This window comes from Phyllostomus discolor, chromosome 1 (assembly GCF_004126475.2).
Source record: "Phyllostomus discolor isolate MPI-MPIP mPhyDis1 chromosome 1, mPhyDis1.pri.v3, whole genome shotgun sequence".
NCBI classification, from domain to species: Eukaryota; Metazoa; Chordata; class Mammalia; order Chiroptera; family Phyllostomidae; genus Phyllostomus; species Phyllostomus discolor.
In genome coordinates this window covers 102015384-102037868 of record NC_040903.2, presented here as the reverse complement: position 1 = coordinate 102037868, position 22485 = coordinate 102015384, and the positions used below count along the sequence as shown (strand labels likewise).

The 22485-nt window shown below is 36.7% G+C and overlaps 1 protein-coding gene across 9 annotated transcripts in view; it reads right to left on the bottom strand.

Moving 5' to 3' along the window:
• The window catches only part of MAPK10 (mitogen-activated protein kinase 10), a 312270-nt gene extending 302691 nt beyond the window's left edge, over positions 1-9579 (bottom strand). For 3 of the 9 annotated variants that reach the window (XR_004903436.1, XM_028506698.2, XM_028506695.2), the window contains exons 1-2: positions 9134-9579; positions 3824-3938 (exon numbers count right to left, since the gene is read on the bottom strand). The gene's annotated coding sequence lies outside the window, so the exon portion shown is untranslated. The remainder of the gene's footprint in view (positions 1-3823; positions 3939-9133) is intronic. The other 6 variants (XM_036026973.1, XM_036026970.1, XM_028506700.2 and 3 more) reach the window with 4 other exon arrangements.
• Between the last annotated feature and the right edge of the window lie 12906 nt (positions 9580-22485).

Sequence of the window (22485 nt, the reverse complement as noted above, 5' to 3'; positions counted from 1 at the left end):
AAATTTAAAAACAAAAAACAACTAGAACTCACAGAAAATCAAACCGTATGTAAATCCAACAACCAAGGAGTTAAAGAAGAAATATTCATCCAGACAGGTAGGAGGGACGGAGACAGGCAGTCAGGTGGAGAGGAGTCTCAGCAAAGCAGTGGCTGGCTGACCGGGCAGTCCTACATTTGCGTGCAAACAAACTAGGAGGAACAACTGGGGAATGAGACAGACCCCAAAACCCAGGGTTACTGGGAAATAAAGCCTCAAACTTCTGATTGAAAACACCTGTGGGGCTTGAGGCAGCAGTGCGAAAAACTCCCAGCCTCAAAGGAGAGCTCATTGCAGAGACCCACGGGGTCCTAGAACATACACAAACCCTCCCATCCAGGAATCAGCAGCAGAAGGGCCCAATTTGGGTAGCAGGGGAAGTTACTGAAAACCAGCAGAGAGTGGAGCAAGCGGCGTTGTTTCCTCTTGGACCCCTCTCCCACATACCACATCACAACACAGCAACATGGGTTTTCCCGCCCTGGTGAACACCTAAGGCTCTGTCCCTTTCTACATAACAGGCATACTGAGACATAACAAACAAATGCCTTAAATAAAAGAACAGATCAAAGTTTCAGGAAAAAAAGTACAACTAAGCAATGAAGAGATAGCCAACCTATCAGATGCACAGTTCAAGACACTGGTAATCAGGATGCTCACAGAATTGGTTGAATATGGTCCCAAATTAGATGAAAAAATGGAGGCTATGCTAAGTGAAGTAAAGTAAACTGTCCATGGAACCAACAGTGATGGGAAGGAAACTGGGACTCAAATCAATGGTGAGGACCAGAAGGAAGAAATAAACATTCAAACAGAACAGAATGAAGAAACAAGAATTCAGAAAAATAATAAGAGGCTTAGGAACCTCCAGGACATCTTTAAATGTTCCAACATCCAAATCATAGGGGTGCCAGAAGTAGAAGAGGAAGAGCAAGAAATTGAAAACATTATTTGTTCAAAACTTACTGGAACAAATAATGAAGGAGAACTTCCCCAGTCTGGCAAAGGAAATAGACTTCCAGGAAGTCCAGAAAGCTCAGAGAGTCCCCAAGAATTTGGACCTAAGGAGGAATACACTAAGGCACATCATAATTACATTAGCCAAGATTAAAGATAAGGAGAGAATCTTAAAAACAGAAAAAGAAAAGGAGACAGTTACCTACAAAGGAGTTCCCATAAGACTGTCAGCTGATTTCTCAAAAGAAATCTTGTAGGCAAGAAGGGGCTAGAAGGAAGTATTCCACATCACGAAAGACAAGGGCCTACATTCAAGATAACTCTATCCAGCAAAGCTTTCATTTAGAATGGAAGGGCAGATAAAGTGCTTCCCAGACAAGGTCAAGTTAAAGGAGTTCATCATCACCAAGCCCTTATTATATGAAATGTTAAAGGGACTTATCTAAGAAAAAGAAGATAAAAATGAACAGTAAAATGACAAAAAAACTGACAGTTATTAACAATCAAACCTAAAACAAAAACAAAAACTAAGCAAACAAGCAGAACAGAATCACAGAAATGGAGATCACATGGAGGGTTATCAGCAGGGGAGTGGGACAGGGAGAGGGGGGAAAAAGGTACAGAGAACAAGTAGCATAAGTGGTAGGTAGAAGACAGACAGGGGGGAGGTTAAGAATAGTATAGGAAATGTAGAAGCCAAAGAACTTATATATGTATGGCCCATGGACAAGAACTAAAGTAGCGAAATTATTGTGGGAGAGGGTGTAGAAAACAGAGAGGAAAAAGGGGAGAAAAAATGGGACAACTGCAATAGTATAATCAATGAAATATATTAAAATATAATAAATAAATAATGCAGAATTATAGAATGTTTCACAAGACAATGTGATTAAGAATATATGTTATATGTTACAATATGGAAAATCTACAAAAAAGGAAACAAATATGGCAAAAGGCAGGGTAGTGGTTAATGGTTACCTCTAGTGATGGAGGAAAAGCATGTGATCTTAAAAGAACACACAAAGTCTTACTGGGAGTCTATTATAATTATTCCTTAAACTGTATTTTTTCACTCTTCAATGCACATGACCTTTCATAATTAAAAAATTAATGTGGTCATGTCAATAACCTTCTTAAAAATCTTTCAGGAGTTCTTCATTTTGGAATGAAATCCAAACTCTTTAGCTTCTTGTAAGAAATCTTTTATCATATATACCCTGTATCCCTCTTCCTCTCCACCACCCCCATTTATGTCCCAGCAGAGTAAATGACACCTAGTGCCCCCCCAAAACAATCATGCTCTCTCAAGCCTATGGGCCTTTGAAAAATGCCCCCAGTGCTCCCCTTCCTCTGTCTAACCTCTTAATGTCCTTAACATTCAGCCAAAATATCACTCCCACCAGTAAGCCTTCCTTGACAAATTTCCATCTATATTAAACTCTCTTCTACTGAACTTGTTGTACCACCCTATGTCTGCCCATTAACAGCACAGTGAAAGTACCATACTGCTTAGAGCACATCTCTCCCTTTCAATGGCATATTTTATTGTGCCACACCTTTAGACTGAAAGTTATATTAAGGCAGGTACAGTCTCTGTCACCTAGCCCAAGAGCTAAGCATGATATGTACATCACAGATTCTCAATAAATGCATGCACAATGAATAAATGTAAAAGATAAGACAATATAATGTTTTCTACATCACTAGGAATAATATATAACTCAAATACCAAGTTCAGCCATACAATTTTAGACTGAAAATGGTTTATTGTTGGCAATTTAACACATGTTGATTAAGCACAGAATAGTGACTATTATACCTCCTTTCTCAATATAACTGTAAGCAGACTATAATGAAAATCATTATGTGAGACAAGTATAAGGTTAATTTCATCAGTCTTCTGCAGTTATAAGTTATGCATTAGCTCACAGGGCAGCCTACCTACCCAGAGTCATATAAGCCACTGAGCAATGAAAGACACCTATTGATCACTAGCTGAAAACAGCTTCTTTTGGAGCCTTACAAGTACCACTGTCCTCCTTTTATTTCTCAAAGATGTAATTTGACAGATAACTGGTTCATCTCTTCTGGAATCTATTGCTTATTGACTTTGGTAACTGTGAAACATCAAGTATGTGATTAAAAAATATATTATGCCTATGTATGCTGGTATTTTTTAGTATTTTTAAAAATTATTCCAACTAGCAGGGCAACTGGATCTATTTTTAAGATTGTTTTTATCAAGCAAAAAGATTTGTAGGCTAAAATGTACATAAACTGAGTTTTATCAAACTGGGATATGATTTCTCTTTCCTTATTTCTAAAAATCTATATGTTTATATATACACACATATATATATGAATGTACATATATGTGTATATGTATAGGAATATGTATATATGTGAAAGCAATTGGGCATTATAATTTAGCTCAGAACCAATTCTTTACTAGAGGGGATAAACTGGTAAATATAGAATTATATCACAAATAATAAAACCACTGAATAATACTGTTACCCAACTGTTATTCAACCTCAAGAAATTGTTCATTGCAGCCATCTTACATTGGCTGTTATCATCTGGGGTGATAGCATCACACTGTTATGCGATGCACTCATGCACCTCAAGATCTCATGCTGCTATCTGGGGTATTAATAGCACACACCATCAGCTGAACATTCTGTCTTACTGATTTTCACTTCTTTAGTGACATTATTTAGAGAAGTATTTCTTCAGATCATATGCAATAAATCATGTGCAATATATTTTTAAATTGTTCCTATAGATCATATTTCCTGCTAGGGACATTTTCAAATTCACAACTCACCACTGCTTGTGTGGGTTCTCATCTATAGGAAATGGATCTAATTCAACAGCTTCTTGCATGAGTTGCCATAATGAAGATCTGAGATGATCCTGCCATTGATGTTTCTCATACTAGCCTAAAATCAAAGCAAAAACACAGGCAGGGTTGATTTTAACACACTTAACTGGAAATTTCACCTGCATTGAGAAAACCAAATGACTGAGAAGATAAATGGCGCTCGGTGATGTGGGGTCGGGGGCAGGGAGGAATAAAACATCTTGCAGTAGTTCTCTCTGTACAGTTACCACAAGCACAAGAACTTTGGTTTACCAACACCAGAGTGGCTGATATTTTAAAATCTGAACAGGAGCCCAATTAGTATTACTATTTTGGGTGATATGATATTTGGTTTTGTGACATGGACTTGGGTTTTCTGATACAAACCATCCTACTAAGCATCACTGGGACAGCTCCACTGTTACATGTTAGCATATTCTACTTTTCATGTAAGATTTCATTGGAACCGTGGGTTACTTGGTTTCTGGTAAAAGGACTGAGAGAAGTTTGAAAACCACTTACGTGAAATAAAATAAAACTAAAGTTGGTCTGAAGCAGACAAGTGACCTATATGTAGTTCTTCCATAATCTGATCGTAAGCAAAAGTAGATTTGTAACTTCAATCTCTTACTGTTACTTTTCGACACTGGACCAGATTCTCCAGGACCGTACCAGTCTCCTTTGTCTACCCATCATCAAACATAAGTTTTGCTTTCTAGTGTATAAAGTATGGTCACCACACCCAAAACAAATTTCCACTCTGCACCAAGTAAGAGTCCCTTTCTTGGCCAGGGGCTTACAACTGGCTTCTGGGAATTCCTCCCCTGTCCCTTCCTGCCCCGCAGGCCATCCCAAAGTGGCCCCAGTGTCGCCCACCGCCAATCAGAGGAGCTGAATTTCTTTCTCCTCTGAATTCCTATTACACTTATCACCAGATCAGAAACTATATCATCATATACCATCTTTGTTATTTAGCCTCACCTCTCTAAATGAGTATAAGCTCCCAAATGTCAGAAGCTATATTACAGTTTCACAAACTCTGCCACCCATAGCCCTTAACAGAGAACTGTGGGTATGGGAGACACTCATTCAAAGGACATTTATTATGCCCCTGCCATGTGCCAAACAGACAGATTATGATTTAGTAGGTTATACAGGAAACACAGAAATAGGTAATTATTGTGTTGTATACTAAGGGCTGTGACAGAGGTAGCACAGACACTGAATTAACATTATCAAATAAACAAACTTAGGAGCTTTCCTTCACTATCATTACTTTTAAATCCTATTTTCAACGTATGAGAAGGGGATAATTACTTTAAGAAACATTTTCAGGAAGTACACAAAGCACCCAGGATATCTGAAAACCAGGAGGCAGTTTTACTTCTATAAAGACAAGCCACTCAAATGAATTTCTAGTACTTTTATGTCACTGCTGGGTTTTTTCCCCTGCTTTCCAACAAACACACACACACACACACACACACACACACACACACACAGTGTAGCAAAAATCCTTTTTATCACTGTGCAGGCTACCCTACAAATGCCTAGTCCCCCTATAGGGGAACTTCACTTCACACCTGCACGCACAACACAGCCAGTTTCAGAGCAACTGTGGGCTAGGAATGCTTCTAAGGAATCTTCAGTCATTTCCTTTTCTACTCAAAACTCTACTTTCCATTCCCAGGGGCCCATGGGATTTACATTTCATAGTCACCAGGGATAAGAACAGTAAGGCCACAGTGGCTTGTTAGGAATCCAAAACATCAATTCAACTAAAAAAATGCTTTACCAAAAATAAATATAAAATTGATGTCCACTTGTCAAACCAAAATATCTCTATTTAAAGATTTTTGAGTATCATCTGTGGTATCCAATTAGAGTTTCCACCAAGATTCACAATAAGAAATAAGGCTCTCCTCTATTAAATAAAGGTGGGTGGGGAGGATTAGTACCTAAAACATACAGCAAACAGATTTTTCACTTCCCCCATTTGCCTTGATTTTTTTCGTAAGCACACAATGTAGTCAAGCTGAAAAATCTTTATTCAAAACTGTACAACTTTAGCCCTGGCTGATGTGGCTTAGTGGATCGAGCATTGGCTTGCAAACTAAAAGGTCGCCAGTTCAATTCCTGGTCAGGGCGCAAGCCTGAGTTTTGGGCCAGGTCCCCAGTTGGGGGCATGTGAGAGGCAACCATTTGATGTTTCTCTCCCTCTCTTTCTCCCTCCCTTCCCTTCTCTCTAATAATAAAATAAATAAATCTAAACAAAACCTTTACAACTTTGTTATGAAAATATGAACAGAGAGGTAAATTTCTGGAAATCCAAGCTCCAATTCTAAATTATATTTTCTCTTTCAAACAATCAATATGCAGCATGATCTTTTATCTGAATCAGCAACCGTGTATCATCTCAGATTTATGTAATGCGATAAATATACCTAATATGCAAAACAAACAAATGGATTCTGTTCTTTTTTACCAATAACCATCACCCTCAGTAGTGTTTAGGCCCAACTACAAGTCCTTGGTCCTCAGAAGTGATAAGACAACCACATGTGATAAGAAAGAAGCACTCAGCCCCCAGCAAATACAACATTGTACTCCTCTCTTGTCATTACTGGACACTTTTTGCCTGTTTTTGCATAAGTGTTGCACTATCCAACCAAAAGATTAAAAGAGACTGTAGAGGAAATAGGAGGGGGCAATGGAGAAAAAATTTAAATGTCAATTTGTTTTCTACTATTCTAATTGAAGGAATTCTCTCTTGCTTTGAGTCCATTAATCTCATAAGCAACTGAGCAATCATTCAATTTGAACGCACTGATTCCATGCAGTCTTTTAGCTACAAATGTCACCTGAAGCCAGAACTAGAGCAGGAAAGGCAAGCATCTGCTTCCGTGTCTAACAAACAAGAAAACCCCCAATTAGTCTTTGTTTTTTATCATTAGTATTAAAATATTTTTTCACTAAGATTACATCCAAAAATAGATTCATTTACATAAAGCCACAATAAAACTTTAAAAAAAACCCTTTAATTATAAGAGGCTTTACTTTAAACATGGGAAGCTTGTTCACATTACTCAGGTTAGGCACATTCCTTTTCCTTGTAATTTTCCTGTAGGATATACTAACAAGAAACACCCTAAAAATTTCCCTGTAATTTAAAAATTCATATATTTTACAGCATCCACGATCAATTCTCAGTTCATTCTAACCTTGAAAAATATTAACCACAGTCTATGAAACTATTAAAATACATAGCTGCAGACATACCAGACAATGACAGCAAAAACACACTCGTCCCTCCGGGATCTGTGCATAAACACCCCTTCCAGCATGGCAAACACACTCCTCCCAGCACCACCAGATGCTGCTCTGGGGCAAACAGGCAGGAAGCTGGAGGCAGCTGCTTTTTCTACTCTACATATAATTTCTCACTGCCTCATCGTAAAGAACCTTTTTACTGAAACTGTGAAGATTTTATAACACCAGGAGCCTGTCAAATTAAATATACTTTGCAACAACAGGAGGGAGTAATATGCAAATGAGGAAGCATGAAGACTCTTTAATTCCTAAGGTCCTATTACCTTTGTCATCTGATTTTCTTGTTCCATTGTGGGAGTGAGAAAATCCAATTTGCTCTATGTGGTACAATAAGCAAATCCAGGACTCTGTCTATTATAAGAGTGACATCAAGGTAGAGAAGGGAACCAGAGGCAGCAAAACTGCCACATCCATACTAGCCAACCCCAAAATCCAAGGGTTCCAAAGTGGAGTCAAAAGCCTGTGAGCTCATTCATGAGCATCTTTATTTATATTTACAATACATATGCTCACCTAAGGCATTAAATTTACAGAAACCTCCCTGCGAGAAATGGTCATTCCTGCAACCATTTTTAGCACATTGATCAGCATTCTGTGAGATCTCCCAGGGCTCGACACCAAGCAGTCTAGAGATAGAGAGACAAATCAGACCTTGGGCTGGCAATGCCTGGTGCACTTATACCCATTTTCCTTCCATCTGAGCTGTGGCCTGTCCCACATGACTTAGCCTGCCTGCTTCCGGTTCGTTCGTAAAAGTTATCATCAACAGACCAGCAGTGGACAGGGCTGCTGTGCAGATCCTGACTGGCTCTGCAGCAAAGACGGCCGTGTAAACAACCTTGTGACTGCTTCAGAGCTTCCTGCCTTTGGATAAGCCATTCTCGTTCTGTGGCTGAACTGCAATATCCCAGGAAGTTCTGTTTTTAAACTGATGGAAGCAGAGACTCAGTCTTTAGATTTAAATACAGATATGGGGATATGGAATAAATATGTGTGTGTATATCTATAATTTCCTTGAAATATATCTAATTTTGATTAACTTGAAGACTTTCCAATAAATCACATTTATTTTGCTGCAAGCACATATAAATTCTGATAAATATATTGTCATGCTCATTTCTGATGATGTATCTTTCACCCCCCCCCCCCCAAAAAGGTCTGACATTTCTAGGGAACACAGTCCCAGCACAGAATACCTGGGAACCATGCCATTAAAAAAAAAAAAAAAAAAAAGCTGCCTGCTGTGACTAGATCACTTTCTTAAAGGGACCCCTTACCTCTATGACTGCAGTGCCAATGTTTCCTCTTATCTCTAAGCTGATCCCTGTTCTCTGTTCCTCTCCCCAGCCCAAATTTAACCTAGTGTGTCTGCAAGAGTATTGCCATTAGTTTTGCAACTAAAATGTATAAATAGCATTCTCAATTAAAATATGTAAATATGTCCCAAAATATTTAAGTTATACCTCTCAGAAGTAAATATAAATGCATACTGAAGACATGATTTTTAATGTTTTAGGGAACCTATAGCATTTTTTGGATATGGGACTGAGGCCAGCACTTCTAACAAGCACAGCTGTTTCTCTCTCTCTCTCTCTCTCTCTCTCTCCCCCCCGCCCCCCCCCCGTTTCTTTTTTCCCTTCTGTAGCTCTGCACTGGTCTAAAAATCCCTGGTCACAATAAGAAACCTCCCTCCCACCCTCTGCCAACCCTCACTCCAAACAGAAAGGTTCCAATACTCCCACATCAGGGGGAGAGATGCTCTGTACAGAAGGAAAGGCTGGTAGTTTCTTGCATCAGAGGTAATTCACTTCATTAACCTGCTTTCCTCTTCATCTTTACCCCGCTCCCATCCTCGTTCTCCCACCCTACCAGGAGCAATTAATAGACAACACCACACCCTCCAAAAATCAGGTTAGAACCCAGAACGAGCAAAGAGCCACCTACCATTCCGTGCTTCAGAACTACGATCCTCATCCAGCAGTGTTTGCCCCAGAAATCCTCCCTATTTGTTTTTCATTAACCACATCCCAAACTGTTATCAAGAACAGATTCTTTGGAGGTGGGAAAATTGTTCAAAATTAATGATGGACAAGTGGTTTCTGAGAAAACCCAATCTTAAAGTCACTCAAGCCCCTAGGAATTGAGGGGTGAGGAGAAAAAAGGGAAATTGTAAAAATGAAAAAAGAAAAGAAAATGGTAAGCATATAACAACACCCACCCCCATAAAAATAAAAAAAGAAGGGAAGGTTTTTAAAAAGAAGAAGAAGAAGAAGAGTGGCTTGCTGAATCACCCTCTTTCACTGCCTGGAAACCATTGTGCAGCGTGATGCTGCCTGTACCATTGTGGAACCTACCAGAGGAGACGGACAGAGGGCTCGGGGAATGGGGTTGCTATGGCAACTTAAAGGAGCACACATGACGTCAAAGCCCAGAGAGGTCTAGGGAGGGGTAAGAGGGGGAAAGGAAAAGAGGAAAAAGTCTATGTGCGGCTGCAGCTACTGTGTTTTCAGGTGAAATGAGGACCTGGCAAAATGGAAAGGAATAGGGTTTGTTGGCAGCCACTATCAGCAACTACGACATCCGACAGCCCGTCTGCACAATCCGGAGAAACAATCGGCTCCATGCAGCCCTGGCCCTGTACACAGCCACGCTGAGAAACAAATGCCCGCAGTGCAAAACACCATTGGAAATACAGTCCATCTCTTCTTTTCCACTAGCTCAGCTTTTTGCAAACAGAGAGCACGGAGAGAGACATATAGTATCTGTAAAAGTGAAAGCAAACAAAGATGCTAACAACCTCAGAGGGGATGTGAGCATTAAGTCCTGCCTGAACCCCACAGAGCATTTGCACAGCACTATTCCTTTCCTGTTTCTCTTGTTTTTAATAAAAGTCCTAAACAAATACCCACTAGATCAAACTCAAAAACTCAAAAACTTATTCTTAGACTGCAATTTGAATGTGGAAGCGAAATATAGATAATTTGAGTTAACAAATCAGGGCTGGCTCTTTTTAAAAAATTGCAGGTAATTCTGTGGAAAACTGATACAAATTATATTATTACTATTTGGGGCAAATATCTCATTTTAGTTAAGTAATTTGTCCTGCCTTTGACTGCTGGAATATATTTTTAAGTCTCCATTTAGTTTTAACATCTATAAATAATAGTATTTTTGAATGAGAGCAGTTGCTACTTCCACTACTAAAAAAATTACCAGTTTCTTTTAACATTTAAAAATATTTATTTACATAAGGAAAGTTTTCAATATATATTTGACCTAACCTGAGAAGTGCTTGGACTTCTCAAATTAATCGAACCAAAATCTTTTTTTTCCTTAACCAAGTAGTGCTGAGTTTTATACTACTGTACATTATGTTTTGGACTATTTTACATACAGAATTAGGAGCATGTTAACAAAAAAATACATAACATGCAACAGAGATAAAGCAGGCAGTGATTGTAGACACTAAAACACATCATAAAACTACATGAGGCCACATCAAGTTTTGTGGTGGTGGTGGTTGCTGCTATAGCTATTTTATTCAGGAAGCAATCTAGAAAAAGAAAGTCTTGCATGAGTTTGCTGTCTTTTTTAGTCCATTGAACAAATTTTTGGATGTTACTTACTCTAACAATCAACAAGAATCAGTTGATCATTAACTTTTGGTTTTGGCAATTGGCCTACCTATAAGACTATGTCTTGAACAAAAGTGTATACTAATTAGCCCAATAACTTTATAATGCAATGTAATTGACATTCATATTTTTAAGTTATTATATTCTAAGTTTGGATATCAAAGGTAAGTTCCCAGTAACTGGATATCAATAAGGAGAACATGAACTTTAAACTCTTACCTCGTATTACAAAGATAAAAATTAATTCAAGATAAATTATTCACGGAAACATAAAAGCCAAACATCTACAAAACAACTAGAATAAAATGTATATTTTGGAAGAAAAAATAGCTTTCTGATCTTGGAGTAGGCAAAGATTTCTTAGAACTCAAAGAACCCATCACCACAGGAAAAAAAGACTTAATCAAAATTAAAAGCTTCTACTTATCCAAAGTCACCATTAAGAAAATGAATAAACAAGTCACAGACTAAAAGAAAGATATTTAACATAAACATATCTGAAAATACTCTTGACATACACAAATTTTTGTTTATATAAAAATATCCTACAATTCAAAGATAAAACAATTTTGTTTAATGGGCAAAAGTCTTGAGCAGGCACTTGACAAAAGAAGATTTATAAATGGTCAATAGGTATATAAAAAAGTATTCAACATCATTGGTCATCAGAGAAATGCAAATTAGAACTGCAACAAATGTCATTTCACACCCACAAAAACGTTTAAAATTAAAAAGATTAACAACACTAAATTTTGGCTAGGACATGGAGAAACCAGAACTCTCCTACATTAATGATGGGAGTATAAAATAGTAAAACTACTCTGGGAAATGGTTGGCAGTGTTTTTTTAATGATAAACATACATCCACAGGATGACTCAACAATTCTATTCATAGTCAACCAAGAGAATACAGCCCTATGTCTATAAAAAAAAGTTTTACATAAATGCTCATGCTAGTTTTATTTATAAATGATACAGACTGGAAACAACTCAAAGTATATCAATAGGAGAACAGGTAAATTATGGTATATTCATATAATGGAATACAATTCAGCAATTAAAAAGCAGCAAACATAAATAAATTAAAATGAATCCTTCTTTCCATACGTGTTAATTCTTGATGGTACAAGTTATGAAAATGATAGATGTCAACATTGTTCATAGATTTGGGGGTGGATTTTACAATTTAAGAATTTAATTATCAACTTACTCATTTCAGTAATGCTTTGATGATTAAAATGGTCTTCTAAATTGATTATGTATAGTATTCAAAAATTAATTCCTAAAATTAGATCATTAAATACAAGTTAACTTTTTAAAAATCAACACCAAAATAGATCCCATCCCTTACTGGATAAAACCATAATTTTTTACTCAAGACCTTCAAAAACATTATTTGAATGTAAATATTTCTTGCCATTTCTCATTCCAACCGCATATGTTTTAGAGCCTCTGCTTCCAAAAATACAGATTTTTTAATCAAAAAAGAGAACAAAAAAGAACAGATACCTTTTGATATCATTGCATTTAACAGGCACTGTGCTTTTGTGGTTCCACCTATCATATAAACTCCCACAAAAATGTCTCCTTCCTTTCATTTGGTACTTACCATAATGTATTTTGTATTGTTCTTATTTTATGAGCATATAATTTCTTACCTTAAATTTGACTGTGACTTAATTCTATTTATTTCTCACTGTCTTCCCTGAGTGTCTTTTTCCAGCAACCTACCATATCTTCTTATACATGGTAGGTGATCAGTAAACAGTTATTGGTAATTATAATTATCTGTGATCATATAATTCTTTTTACCAGCTATGAAAACTTTTTATCTCAAATATTATTATGGAATGCTAAGGTTTACCCAATTTTAAAGCAGGTAACCTCTGTTAATAATATTACATATTTAAACTTTAACTACTTCAGACTTTTTTCAAAGTATTTTCAAATAGAACTATATTTAATCTAGAAGTATGACCCAAATTCTATCAATACTGTCATTATAAGAGTTTTTGAAACAGGAGTTTTAAATCAATAAATGAATGTAAGTTCTTCTTTTTTAAAGCACAGAATTGTATTTAGTATCCCTTGTATACAGGTTTATTTATTTAATGTCATGTTTGTAGTTGGTGGTAGGGCTGGTGATGTCCAGAAATATTTCTTGTTCTCCAAGCAAAGAGATCTCCCTTCCACCATCAATTAAGTCTTCGGGATAGCACATGTCCAAAATGAATGACTGAGACAATGCAACAATATTGATGAATCTCTAAAACATTATGCTAAGTGAAAAAATGACACAAAAGAGAATATTTACTATATAAGTCAATTTACATAAAGTTCTAGAGTAGACAAATCTATAGTGATGGGAGTCAGAATTATGTTTGGGGGAGGCACAAGCTGGGTACTGTACTGAGGACAAGAGGAAACTTTCTGGAATGATGGAAATATGCTGCATCTTGATAGAGGGGTGAGTTGTTGCATAAGTGTAATCATTTGTTAAAACTCTTCAAAGTAGAACTCTTAAGATCAGCACATTTTATTTTAATTAAATTAAATCACTGTTTATAAAATTTTTTCATCAATTCCCAAGAAAACAAATTTCTGAGTGAGCAGTTAGGAAGAGTTCCCTAACCTGTAAGTCCCCAAATGTGAATCTTAATTCTGCTGACTCAAGCAGGTCCAGAAATAAGAAAGGCCAGACTCGGAATCACCAGGATATTAAAAGATCTAGAACCCCTGTGTAATGAGGCAGACAACTAATGGATGTTTTAAAACAAGAAATGAGAATTCAGATATTAAAAAAAAAAACAGATTGTTCAGAGACTCCTGTAGAGAATCAGATTCCTAGGTTCTACTCTACAGTCTATCAGTCAGTGTCAGGATCCAAGTCTCTTGAGGACAAGAAGGCACTGAGGAATTGGCTTTCCAACAGTAAATGAATGTCAAGGGACTCAGGAATAGAGGAACCTAGAGGAATCAATTCAATGAAATTATAGTTTCAAATTAGAATTCAATTTCTGAATCCAAGCCTCCAGTGCATTCATTGAGGGGGCTTGTGAAGGGGGAGTAGCAGTAGAATGAACTAAAGTCTGCATTCTAAGGTTTCTTATTGAAACTTGTCCCAGACTAGGGTGTCTAACTCATCCTCATTTGCTATGGACTTCGAAAGTTTTAGCAAGTCCTACATCCCAGAAAACCCCTCAGTCCCAGGCAAACTACAAAGGTTGGCCACCCAGCCTTTACAGATATTGGTTACTCAGCATCTAGAATGGATTTGAATCCTCATGAAAATTGAAAGTCCCAGCTGAGAAAAAGAATAACAAAAAAAGTCAAAGAGTTCACTGTAAGAGTGATGTGGCTAAAGATGAGTGTCACCTAGCTACACTTTTAACAATTAGATCATTATGCCATGAACTAGGATTGTGGCAAGAGGATGCAAGTGGTTTGATACACAAGCAAAATCATGAAAGGTAAATCAATAGAATTTGGTGAGTGAATGAATATGCGGAGACTGCAGAAGGTCAGTTTTGCTTTAGATTCACTATCATTTCAAAATGCATAATAATGTCTTCTCTCAGAGTCAGTCATGTATTTTTCATGATGTTTCCACTTGGGGAACACTTGTCCTTTGCAAAATTATTCCAGACTTCAAAAGTTTCAGAGATGCTTTATATACTATTTCCCTCTTGGAAAGTCATATTTCACATTACAAAGTTAAGACACTGAGAAAGCTTGAAGTTAAAAAAAAAAACTAAGTTTTCCAAAATTAAATTAAAATTTATATCTCAAAATAATTTCTCAAATGCAATTTTAATTAATACCTTATCATTCTTTTGAATAGGAAACATAGGGCCAATGGCTTGTCAAGCCCACAATGACCTTCAGTGAAGTAAACTTAAAATATGAGTGGCTCCTCATATGATCCAGCAATTCCATTTCTAGGTATATATCTGAAAAAAACAAAAACACTAACTCAGATTCATGCATCCATGCTCATTGCAGCATTATTTATAATAGCCAAGACTGGAAACAACTTAAGTTTCCATTGGCAAATGAATGGGTAAAGAAAATGGTGCATAGATACAACAGAATATTATTCATCCATAAAGATGAATAAAATCTTGCCATTTGCAACAACATGGATAGACCTAAAGTGCATTAAGCTAAGTGAAACAAGTCAGACAGGGCAAGACAAATACTGTATGATCTCACTTGTATATGGAAGCTAAAAACAAAACCAGCCCATTGATACAGAGACTAGACTGGCGATTTGCAGAGGCAGAAGAATGGGTGAAAACAGTCAAAAGGTACAAACTTCCAGCTCTGAAATAAATAAGGCATAGGATGTACTGTACAGCATGGTGGCTCTCATTAACCATATTGCACTGCACTGCACATTCAAGAGTGACTGACAAAGTAGATCTTAAAAGTTCTCATCACAAGAAAAAGAGTTCTGTAAATATGCATGGTGATGAGTGTTGGATAAACTTGCTGTGGCGATCATTACACAATATATACAGCTGTCAAATAATTGTGTTGCACACCTGAAACAAATGTAGTATTTAATGTCCATTAAACCTCAATAAAAAATAAAGTTTAAAATACTAATGGTTCCTAATAAGAATAAACTTTGATCTTTTAATATCATAGAAAGAAAAGGGATCTAATTCTGCACTCTTTTTCTTAACTAAGAGATTTCATTTTTTTAGAACAGTTTTAGTCTTACAGGAAAACTGAGCAAAAAAGTACAGAGAGTTCCCAGATACCTTGCTCCCCTTCCCACATGAACGTTTTCCCTCATTGTTAACATTTTGCATTAGCATGGTAAATTTAATTAATCCATATTAATATAGTATCATTAACTAAAATCCCTAGTTTATATTAGGCTCACTCTTTGTATTGTTCAGTTCTATAGGTTTTGACAAATGCATAATGTCATGCTGCACTCACTTTTAATTTTCCTCCTGTTTAGGAGTCAATTTTACATTCAGGAAACACCTGTGTTCACATAAAAAAAAAAAGTAAATAGAATTGGTCTGGTGAAAGTTTTTCCTAGAGGACAGAGCATTACTTTTAGAATTGAATGGCAGAAAACATACTTTGAACCAACTTTTGTTAAACTTATAAAAGCATAAAAATTTTTTCCCACAGGGAACACCTATAATTAGCCAAAGTGTGTTCCTTTGTGGTTAAACATACTTTGATTGTAAATGCAGAATATACCCTGCAATGAAAATAGTACCATTGACCTTTGAACAATGTGGGGGTTAGGGACACCAATCCCTTGCACAATCAAAAAGCCACATATAACTTTTGACTCCCCCAAAACTTAACTACAAATAGCCTACCATTAGCCAGAAGCCTTACTTATAATATAAGCAGTTGAAAAACACATATTTTGTATATTATATCTATTACATACTATATTCTTACAATAAAGTCAGCTAGAGGAAAGAAAATATAATTAGCCTCTTCAACAAATGGTGTTGGGAGAACTGGACAGCTACGTGCAAAAATATGAAACTCGAGCACCAACTTACACCATATACAAAAATAGATTCAAGGTGGATAAAAGACTTAAATATAAAGTGTGACACCATTAAAGTCCTAGAAGAGAATGTAGGTAAGAAAAATCTCAGATATTTTACACAGAAACTTTTTTACTGACTTGTCTCCTAGAGCAAGGGACATAAAGGAAAGAATAAACAAATAGGACCTCATCAAAATTAAAAGCTTTTGCACAGCTAAAGAAAACAGCATCAAAATAAAAAGAGAACCAACTGTATGGGAAAACATATTTGCCAATGATACCTCAGACAAGGGTTTAATCTCCAAAATATATAAAGAACTTACAAGACTGCACTCTAAGAAGACAAGTAACCCAATTAAAAAATGGGCAAAGGACTTGAACAGACACTTCTCCAAGGAGGACATACAGAAAATCCAAAGACACATGAAACAATGTTCAATATCGCTAGTTATCAGAGAGATGCAGATTAAAACCACAATGAGATACCAATCAGAATGGCCATCATAAACAAAGCAACAAACAAGTGTTGGAGAGGCTGTGGAGAAAGGGGGTCCCTAGTGCACTGTTGGTGGGACTGCAGACTGGTACAACTACTATGGAAAGCAGTTTGGAACTTCCTCAGAAAACTAAAAATGGATCTACCTTTTGACCCGGCAATTCCACTGCTGGGACTCTATCCTAAGAATACTAAAACACCAATTCAGAAGAACCTATGCATCCCAATGTTTATAGCAGCACAATTCACAATAGCTAAGTGCTGGAAGCAACCTAGATGCCCATCAGTAAATGAATGGATCAAAAAACTATGGTACATTTACACAATGGAATTCTATGCAGCAGAAAGAAAGAAGGAGCTCCTACCCTTTGCAACAGCATGGATGGAGCTGGAAAGCATTATGCTAAGCAAAACAAGCCAGGCAGTGAAAGACAAATACCACATGATATCACCTTTAACAGGAATCTAAACAACAAAACAAAAAAAACTAGCAAAATATAACCAAAGACACTGAAATAGGGGATAGTCTGACAGTGACCAGAGGGGAGAGAAGAGGGAATTTCAGGGGGGAATGGGTAGGGTTTACAGGAACAAATTTGGAGGACACATGGACAAAAACTAGGGGTGGGGGGGTAATGGGGGGAAAGGGGGGACGGTTGGGTGGGTGGGCTGGAATGGGAGTAGGGGGAGAAAACTGTACTTGAACAATGATTAAAATAAAATTTAAAAAAAAAAGAAAATCTTAAGGAAGAGAAAATACATTTACATTTATTGAAAAAAGTTTGCATATAAATGGACTTGCACAACTCAAAGCTGGGTTTTCAAGGGTCAAATGTTTTATACAGCTTTTCAATATCCTTGTAGGCTTTTTTTTTTTAATTCTGGATTTAGTTTACAATAATAATGGAGGGCAAATTCTACTTTAAAATAATATCAAAGAAGCTTAAGCTTCCTCAGGTAGCAACAGCTTTAAAAATCTCATTAGAGTATTTGTCTTTTGAACAACAATACTAATAGAAAATTGCCTCTCTTAGATCCCAGCAGAAGCTGGTTTGTGAGATAAAGGACAGTTATTCTTGCCAGACATCCTCAGGCTTATCCACACTTCAGTCCATGCACATCTGCAGCAATTCCTATTTTCCTTATTCTTGCTTTACCACAGTGCCTCAGGAGCATGACAAAAGCGTGGAGACACCATGCTTTTTGGGGGTTTGGTCTGGAAATTGAACTTCTTGCCACTGTGCAGCAACTTATATCTTTGTAGAAAGGCCATTTTTCCTTTCAGCTTTATTTAGGTAAAATTTACAAATAAAACTGTAAGACATTTAAATTATGCAACGTGATGATTGGTACACATACACATTCTGAAAGGGTTCCCCCATCGAATTACCACATTCATCACCTCACATATCCTATTTATCTTGGCTTGAGGATCTTTTATTTGTTTGTTTTTACATTTAAGATCTACTCTCTTTGCAAATTTCAACTATACACTAGAGTGTTATCAACTACAGTGAGTATGTTATACATACATTAGATTCTCAGACCTTATTCATCTCATAACTGGAAGTGTATATAGCCTTTTACCAGCCTCTCTCTATTTCTCCCACCTCCCAGCCCCTCACAACCACTTTTCCAATTCTATGAATTCAACACTTGTTTTAGATTCCAAATATAAATACCACCCTGTGGCATTTATTTGTCTTTCTCTATCTCGTTTATTGCATTCAACATAATGCCATTAAGGTCCATCCACATCTTCACAGAAAAACGGGATTTCTAAAAGAGCTATTCTAACCTTTGATGACTAGCCATTGTAGAGCTCAAACAAAAGATAAGCTAAGCACTAGGCCACTGGTCTGGTGTGGCTCAGTTGACTGGGTTTCATCCTGTGAATCAAAAGGTCCCAGGTTTGATTCCCAGTTAGGTCACAAGTGTGGGTTGCAGGCTCAGTCTGGAGACTGAACATTGATGCTTCTCATTCTTTCTCCTTCCCTTCCCCTCTCTCAAATCTAAAAAAAAAAAAAAAATTCAAGACAAAATACAAGCCAAACTTTTGAAATTAAATATAAAATATGAGGTTAATAATATTATTTTATAAATATAGTTCCTCTATTACCACTAAATAAAATTTTCTGACATTAGAGAGCCCATTTTTAAACATTGATATAAGATTTTTGCAATCGCCACATTTGTTAGTGAATTCTCAGTCTCTACAACTGAACAATAACATGGTAATTGTTATTACCATGTTATTGGTAATACTAGGTAATAGTATTACATGGTGATAGCATCTAAACAAGCAAAAGATTAGTAATCAGAGGTAATAATACAATAGAGGATTTGGTATATTTGGCCTTAGATTTTTAAATCACATAATGATCAGCATAAACTTATATATACAGCTTATGCCTCCTAGATTTTTAAGTTCTAACCAAAAAAGGCTTAGAGTATCCTAAACATGCCATCCAACCTTTACTGGAGTGTTATGTTGCAGAACTGGACAGAGAAATAGGAATCCAATTTTGAAAACTGTCTAAATTCATGAAGATATAGCCATGATAAGAGTATAAATTCAATGTATGTCTTGAATATGTACAGAATATTTTTAAATAATAAATAATATATAAATACTTTTAAAGCTGATTTGGAATATGTATAGGCTGTGGAAAGTGTATTGGACTCATCAACAGATCTTGTTTAAATCATAGCTCTGTGACTTGAACAAGTCACATGGCCTCTCCGTTTCTCAATTTAGGCATTGACATAACGGGTATAATAACATTCACTTCACAGAATTTTTGTGAAAATAAAATTAAATAATGCATATGACAGTGGCTGGCACAGGGCTGGGTATATGAGAGTCAATAAATACCAAACATTTAACTGAATTTTTAATCAATAAGGAAGATAAAACCCACACTTAAATTTAAATTTCCTGATGTAACTTCGTAAGCTATAAAGATTGTCCAGTGCCCCAGAAGCAGTCATTTTCCCTTGATTGATAATGTTCTTTCAGTGTATACACAAGAGGAGATGCAGTTGATCATATGCTACTTGGCGGTGTTGAAGCAGCACTGTGAAACTAATAATAAACTTGAAGGAATTTGAGCCTACCTGCCAGTCTACACTTGAGAAACTATTCAGAACATCAGCAATTCTCACTGGAAATTACCTAGAAAAAATTCAGCTACTTTATCAGCAGATATTCAGAGATACAATCTTTCACCAGAAATAGAGAACCAAATAAAAAAAAAACTAAGGAAAACAATAGTACAGCTTTTGGACCTATGTGACATTCTTACTGTTTTAATTAAAACCAATTCAACCAGCAAATCACCAAGTACCGTATAAGGAAAAAACACTGTGCTGGAGATTTAGAAAAGAAATCCAAGAGATGGTTTCCACCAAAAAGAAGCTCATGATCTTATTGCAGAATCAACACTGGCACACTTGAGGAAAAAACACCTTTAAATAGGTCCATAAATGTAGGATAAAAACAATAAAGTTTTTAATTTGAAGAGGAAAGATCTCAACATGGGCATGCATGCTGAAAACATGGATCTCTAATCCTGTATATGTTGTGAAGTAGTATGATCCAATAAAAATGGAGATCTAAGTTCTAATTCCACTAGGACTGACTACCCATGAGATGTTGCACAGGTAATAGCTTTCTAGATTTTGCTTTCTTCAACTATTAAGTATTGGGTCTAGATTACATGATAATTACAGTTCAGAAACAAAATGGAAGAGACAGCCTTAAGAGACTGAGGAGATCTTTGATGAAGTCTCTCCACTTCTTAATGACTGCTTTCTCATCAGGTTAGCACTAAGATCTAAGGCAACTCTTGCAGGGACCTCTGAAGGCAGATGGTCACAGCTGTAACAGCTTCCAGGAGAGCTCTATTACTCAACTGCCTGGGAAACTTCCATACGAAGAAATGGCAATTGCTTCAAGCCCTGCAGGGAAGGTAATCTGACAATGAGATCAGTGATCAGCTACAGCTGCCGGCAGAGCCTTTTACTCAATCTCTGCTATGAGATGTTTTCAATTGAGCTACATGCAGGCCTTGGAAACAAAGGACCAGACCCTAAATGGCTAGAAGACCTAAAATCTTACTAGGAGGAGGAGGGAGTGTGTATCTCAGAGTGTAAGCTTCATGAAAGCAGGAATGTGTCCTGTCTGTTTATGGCTCTATGCACCATACCAAGGGGAGTTACTGGCAAACACTCAAAATTATTTTATTGACTGAATGAATAATGAGTCAATCAGTGAATCAATAAAACAACCAAGTATGAACAATATAAGGAGCAAATGTTTCAAAGTGTTTGTCATGTATTGAACTGCATCCTCTCAAAAAGATGTGTCAAAATCCTACCGCCTGCCCAGTACCTCAGAATGTAGCCTTATCAAGAAATACAATCCAGATGGTTTGCAAATATAATTAATTAAGACAAGGTCATGCTGGACTAGAGTGAGTCCTGAATTCAATACAGAATTACCTCTAATCCATGAAGGACAAGGTATCCTTACAAAAAAGGGAAATTTGAACAAAGACAGAAACACATGGAAAAATGATGTGAAGTGGCCCAGTGCCTACTTGTAGGTAACTGTCTCATATCTCTTCCCTTTGCGAGACATACAATGGCTTCCAAAACATTGAGAATAAGATGCATGTTCCTTATCATGGCTACCAGAGCCCCATGCTCTGGCTCCGGGCTCCCTCCCTGACCTCATTCTCTACCATTTCTCCTTCAATTCTTTTTCCTTCCAGTCAATACTAGCTTCTTGATGCTTTCTCAGAAAAGTCAAGAATGCTTTCATCTCATGGCATTTGCACTCACTGTTCCTTCTTTCTGTGTACTATTTGTCTCTCTGTTCATTCAGAACTCACAGAAAGGTGTTCTAGAGACAACTTTTTGACAAGCCTATCTAAAATAATATCCCACATCAACTCTACCCCTTATTCAGTGGCTGTGTTTTTCTTTACAGCAGTTACCCCTTTCTGCTATATTAAATGTTTATGTTTTAATTTTCTGTCTTTCCCTCTAAAATGTATGAGTATAGGAATAATGTTTTGCTTACCTAGAATAATGTCTGACAAGTAGTAGGTCCAGTAGATAAATATTTGGTGAATTAATGAGTGCAATAATCTTATACATTTTTCTGACATCTTTGAAAAGTCTATAAAAAGATGCTATCATTCAATCACCATTTATTTGGCACTTCTTTTGTACCTGGGACTAGTATAGGCCTTAGGATCAGCACAGGAGAGATAGCACAAATAAATCTCTTATGAACCCAGACCCCAAGAAGCTTGGGGAAGAATTTCAGTGTGTTCCATAAATTGCTACATGCAATGTACAAACTAACTGCAAAACTACAGAGGAGAAAATAGTCAGTTATATCTGATAGGTAGAAAAGACTTCATGGAAGAAGTACCAGGTGAATGTAGGCTTGAAGAACTTTCCATGAGGAAAAGGCAATACAGTAAAAACATGTTCAGGGTAGCATGAAGAGCCTGGTAGTTCAAATAATGAGAAGGAGTCAAGTATGGTTGGAGCACAACAGCACAGAAAGACTAGAGTGGCAATGCTTCTGTGGCAAGACTTGAGGCTTAGTGGAAAAGCAGGA